The sequence below is a fragment of the Harpia harpyja genome, chromosome 3, assembly GCF_026419915.1.
Source record: "Harpia harpyja isolate bHarHar1 chromosome 3, bHarHar1 primary haplotype, whole genome shotgun sequence".
NCBI lineage: Eukaryota > Metazoa > Chordata > Aves > Accipitriformes > Accipitridae > Harpia > Harpia harpyja.
This window is the reverse complement of record NC_068942.1, coordinates 52,295,524-52,301,367: the sequence shown is the minus strand read 5'-3', so window position 1 is coordinate 52,301,367 and position 5,844 is coordinate 52,295,524. Positions and strand designations below refer to the sequence as shown.

General features: G+C 49.9%; 1 long non-coding RNA gene across 1 annotated transcript in view; it reads left to right on the top strand.

Moving 5' to 3' along the window:
• The first annotated feature begins 972 nt into the window (after window positions 1–972).
• The window catches only part of LOC128139730 (uncharacterized), a 50,979-nt gene continuing 46,107 nt past the window's right edge, over window positions 973–5,844 (top strand). Inside the window, exon 1 of the long non-coding RNA XR_008234488.1 lies at window positions 973–1,507. This is a non-coding gene — a long non-coding RNA (uncharacterized LOC128139730). The remainder of the gene's footprint in view (window positions 1,508–5,844) is intronic.

Genomic DNA, 5,844 nt, shown 5'->3' with positions numbered 1-5,844 from the left:
CAGCACAACGCAGCGTGCCCGCCCCGCCGCGGGCTGCCGTCCCCTCCGCCCTGCCCCGGCTCCTCCGCGGAGCTGCACAGCCGGCGGCCGCCGCCGCGCCCGCTTTAAACCTCTCCCGGGGCGCATGAGCACTGGGGCGGGCGCGGGGCTGGGCGGCCCCACGGCTGGGCGAGGCCCGGCAGGTGCTGCCGTGCCGCCGTCCCGCCCCCCGCCCGCTCCTTCCACCTGGGCGCAGCCCGGGTCCTCCGGGACCCGCCGCAAGCGATGGGGTTAAGCAATTCGCCCCCCTCCCCGGTAACTCCCCGGCCCGCGGGGGCTCAGCCGCTCCGGGCTGGCAGCGGAGGCACAAGGGCCTTCCCGTGCCCGGCGAAGACGCCCTTCCCGGTTACCCTTCCAAACCTGCCCGCACGCTTCCCTAGCTCCCGTCCACCCACAGCTTTCGAATACCCATTTCAGAAACCCTTCATTATTGGAGTACCTTACTTCAGGTACCTTTATTCCCGATATCTTCAGAAATGCGAGTGAACTTTCAGTTCCTTCGCCCCAACGTCCGGCCCTTCCTCCAACCTGAACGAAGGGGCAAAGCTTTCCGGAGCAGGAACCCGGCTCGCTTTCTGCTCGCCCCCCGCTCCCTGCCAGGGCGGGCAGAGCGGCCGGTACCCCCGGAGCCGCGCACCCCGCGCCCGCCCCGGGCCAGCCTGGCGAGGCTGCAGCCGTGCCGTGGCGTTAACTCGTCCCGCTGGGCGCTGCGAAAGAGAGCGCTGGGGGATTTAAGCCTAATTTAATCTTTCGAAGAGATGGAGATACCCTAACCAGCATCACTGTATTGTTCGTATTTGGTCTAAAACGTTAGCGTAAATATTACCTTTCATTTAAGCAAAACTTTGCTTAAATTAAAGAAGAAAAACCCAAACCAACCCCCTCCAAAATCAAACCAACCAACCAACCAAAAAACCCCCAAACCCAGAGGCAAACCAAACAAAAAACTCCACTTTAGAGCCTGCTTCGTTTTCGTAGTTGAATGCATACACGCATATGTGGCGTAAAGTATTAGCTGGCACGAGTGTGAAATGATCAGATTACTTATGGATGGGTGGGAAGAGGCAGGAGTGCGTTTAGTTCAACGAGTGCCTTAAAATCGTGTTCTTTGCTGCCTGCTGGCATCCGCTGTTTAACTTCTGCTGGGACGGCTGTTCCCAGAAATAAACTTTCAAATATAAATAAACTTTCAGAATTCATAGGAATTAGCATGTTAGCGGATTTGCCGGGGCAGCAAATTAAGTGGAGGCATTGCAGTCAGCTCCGGGAGCGAGCGGGCACGGCTGCAGCCGTTTTGGGGGAGGCAGCTGATCAATGCAACTCGCTTTCGGGCTTTTTTTAAAATCGGTTGCATAGAAATGCGCACTGTGAAATATCTCTTCGTATAATTGAAAATAAATCTATCTGAGAACTCTGCGATCCGTTCAGAGATATGCCGCCCATAGAGCAAAGTAGGAAGCATGACCGGGTAAGTTATTCGTAATTTTATTTTTTTTTTCCCGAGTTTAATTCAAGCAAAGCGCAGAAGCGGTGAGAACATGATATCCTCCCCCCTCTCCCAGCTTTGATCGTCCCAGAAAGACATTTTTATGCTTCCCACACAGGATAAAGGTGGCGATGCTTCCCTCGTGACATAGTCTTCTCCTACGGGAGCATCTCAAGTGCAAAATTACTCAAGGCAGTTGGTGCAGATGTCAGGAACTTTTGCTGGCGTTTCTCTCGGCTTCCGCGGATCCCGAGAGCTTCCCAAGGCATTACCGATCACCAGCAGGCTCCCTCCTCAGCCGGAGAGAGGTTCGCCCGAGGGGTCGGTCATCTTTCGCCTCCGGTCATCAGTGAAAGAGTCGGCCGTGGCCGCTAAAGCTCCGTCCCTGCTCTCGCCTCTCCCGGAGGTGTCTCCCCCAGATGCAGAGGGTATTCGGTACTTTCCAGAAATGGTTCCCCCTTTCTGTTGCAGCCCTCGGTTCACGGTGTTCTTAGAGTTGCGGTACTTAAGATAGAAGGGGGCCTGGCTTAATTTTTATTTTTCAAAGAAAAAGCTCTGGGAAGCCAAACGGCGTGTTAGAGAAGACGCCTGCCGTGCGGCTAGCAGCGCCGACGGCCTGTCCTCCCCGTTATCTTCAGGTCAGTGGTGGTAAATGCATGCCCGCCCCGCTCCCTTCCCCACGCCCTGGCCCTCAGCGCAGCCCGCGGAGGGAAGGGGCCGAGGGCGGCCGGCCGGCATCGTGCCGCTCCCCGGCCAGCCGGCCTTAAGGAGGCCGGCAGAAAAGCGGGGCTCAAGCCCAGCCCGGGGAGGGGTCGGGGCGGGGGGGGGGCGGCGAGCGGGTCTTGGCTTGTCCTGGACTCGTGTCGCACCTTATCTGGTGGCGAGAGCAAACTACGCGCCAGAGAAACTGCTGTCACAGGAGTTAAGGCGTTCCGCCGCAGTGAAAGGCAGGAGGAACAGGGAGAGGCACCCCATTTATCCCGGGAAATACGGGAAATGCCAGAACCGAGGGACACTGGCTGCCATACCATACAGCCCCACAGAAACCTCTCTGTCCTTTGTGTGAAGAAAGGCTTTGTGCGAAGATCAAAAAGGATAGAAAAAAGTACCAATTAAACTTTCGTCGCTAAATACCACTTGGTGAGTGCCCCGCGCCTCGCAGCTCACTCACTGGGAAAATACACTCACCCACCCCCATTGCAGTCCCTCTTTCCCTCCTCTTGACATTTTTCTTTTCTCTGATTCCCTTCATCTTCTGGGGTTTTGTGTTTCTGGCTTGTCCCTGCATTCCTTTCAGACCTACGATGCTTTTCTATACACTGTCTTCCCAAAGGCTACTTAATTCACCCTCCAAACCGTTTTGCATTGGCTTTTGCACGTCACCTTCAATGTTATGGTTAAGAGGTACTGAGCTGTGCTTGAATGTTTTGGTTTGAAACAATGCTGTCTTGGGACGGGCATTAAGGTGTTGCCAGGAATGCCAGTACGAGACAGGCAAACTGGTGCCAGGCTGGTGGAGCATACATACGCGTGTGCCCGACTCTGGGCAGCCACCTGCAGCAAGGCTCTTTGGTGCCTTTGTAGAGGCAGGCGATTTGAAGGCACCTTAGAGGGGACGTGGCAAACAAACATTACGATGCCTGTGGGCACAGCCCTTTTTCTGACACCCTTTGGCTCGATTTGTTAATTCACGCCACCACCTTAATTAGGCTCCTTTATGAAACATTGATTTTTGTTTTGTTCCCAAATTACTGGCTTGTTAGTAAATCAAACAGAAACATGCCCACTTAGGAAGAACACACAGAATAAATAAAAACATTTAAGCCAGAAGAAGGAGGCAAATGAATGGTGGAAGCAGCGCCTAAAGCAAAGACTGCGTAACACCGAACTTTTTGATACTCTTTGAGCTGGGCGGCTACAGCCTTGCCACAGTGTCTGGCAGGGGAAATGCTTGTTTACGTATATGTACATACATGCATACATATGTACAGTATTAAGCAGCACCAGAGCACAGGCTGGAGTATTGGAGCTCTGCTACCATTCCTGTCGCACTGTTGAAATGCTCCTTGGCAGCTCTTTGGCCCCCATCACCCACCAGGCTCCCAGCCAGGGCTCAGCACAGGGGTTACTGCAGCCAGGGAAATACATTGCCTCCTTCTTTTGGAGGCAGAGAGCGCTCACACATACAGACGTGTGCTAGACCGCGGCAGCTGGCCAAGGCCCACTGGGGCACCTCAGCAGGGGCTGCAGAGGCAGCAGGCACCTCGCCTGGCAATTGCATGGTCTGGAGTCCCCTCCAGGAAGGCTGTTCTGCCAGCGGACTTTTAGCCACGGCCAGAATGAGCGCAGAACCATCCTCCAATGCACTAGCCTAGTAGTTCAAGTACTGAGGAAGACAGGTAGCTGCATGCAGGTCTCTCCTTTTAAGAGTTCAAGCACAACTGCTAGCAAACAGTTCCTGGTGGGCAGCAGACCCTCATCTACCCGCAGTTTATACGTTTCAGATCAGCAGTTTATTTTATACAGTAGCTGCAGAGTTCTGTGAGGAGGGACTGGGTGTGAGTCTATCTCCTCTCCTATCAGGGCTTTCCCCACAAAGGGGCAGAGGACCAGCCACCTCTCACTCGTGACCAGTACTGAGCTCACCGCTGCCCTGTCCTGTTGCGTGCTCTCCAGAGTAACCCAAAGGCTGGTTCTTACGATGATCTCTGAAGAGACTATCTTTTTTTAAGATAAAATTTAAAGTATGTTTGTTACTGTGGATTCTATTGCTGTATTAATTTAAATAATTATCTTACATGTTTCACTGACATGGAGATAAAAATGAAGCCTGGGGACAAAACAATAAAGATAATAACAAACAGATTAAATTTACTTCACATATTAATTTTAAAAACACATATAAAAACGTAACGATTATTTTAGAAGTGGTTAATGACTCTGGATTCATTCTTGGACGCTTTGCTTGGGATATCATGAAGACCTTGGTTAGCCCAGAGGTGTATTTTTATTACCAGCTTGAAAACGTTTTTCTCTGTGCAAACATTGAGGACTCTTAAATAATTAATAAAGGCAAGGATGGGGCCCCACTTCCATCTGCTGCCTGTTCGCTCCTCTGTTTCGCTTTGGGCAGCACTGACATTGTGTGCAGGAGCAAACCGCCACTCAGAACATCTCTTTTTTGCACTGAGAAGTGGGGATGCTGATCTTTGGGATGAAACCCAAGGCGTGCTTTCTGGAAACAGATGATGACTTCCGATCATTTCAAATCCTGTTTCTGCAGCTGGCACTTCTAGTCTGAGGGCTCACCCATCTGTTCAGTTAAGAGGCCAGAGGTACTGCTTCCTATTTCAGGGGCGTGTGTTTCTTAGAGAAATATGTAGCTTTGGGTAAGTGAGGTGCATTTTTCTGCTTCATATAAACATTATGTTAATCCTGAATGGGAAGTGCCCGGTCAGAGCCTGCCTGTAGTCATATGGCTGTTGTTGAACGTGTGGCTTCTGTTATTCCTGGCTCTGCAGTTGGTGAACATGCTGTTCCTTCCACTTCCTTTGGTAATGGTCATCTGCACATTTTGAGGGTAATCCAGGGCACCACACACACACACTGTAGCCATTCTTAAAAAAAGGAATTCTTTGTCTTTCCTTCATGCACGCTTACATTTGCACACAATATTTGCAAGGCTTCATAAATGGAAAAGACATTTTCTGATTAACTTTATAAAGTGAAGGTACAGTGAATTCAGTTTATCCACTTTAACCCCTTATATTTGGAGCAGAATGGGATGAACAGTATCTCTGGGTTAGAATTTGAATTTGTACCTTTTCTCTTAATTGCTGTGATACATGAAGAAAAAAGAAATAAATGAGAAATATTTGTAAAGATGCACGACATGCAAAGACCATCTGTGACATACATTTATTGTTCTTCCAGAAAAGTACATGGTGCCAAGACTAATCAGTGTCTGGACGTTTTGACAAGCAGAAATGTGTCATGGACGGATTGCCCAAAATCAGAATAATGCAAACCCATTTGTAACTCTCATATTTCACTGGGATTTTGAATGTCATAAAATAATGAAAGTCTAACCTAGCTATAGTTTATTCATTGAAAGAAAAAAACATGGGTTTGCTGAGTATTATTTAATCATCTGTAAGGCTGGTTGAAAACACCAACTTCTAGAAAGAACAGTCGTTAAAACACCTCTTATTAGAATCTTTTGTTTAGAATATTTTTAGCAGGATTTTAGTAGCAGCCAAGTAAACAGATTTGTGGTATCTATTTACGTATCATTATATCGTTATTTAATACTGAGACTC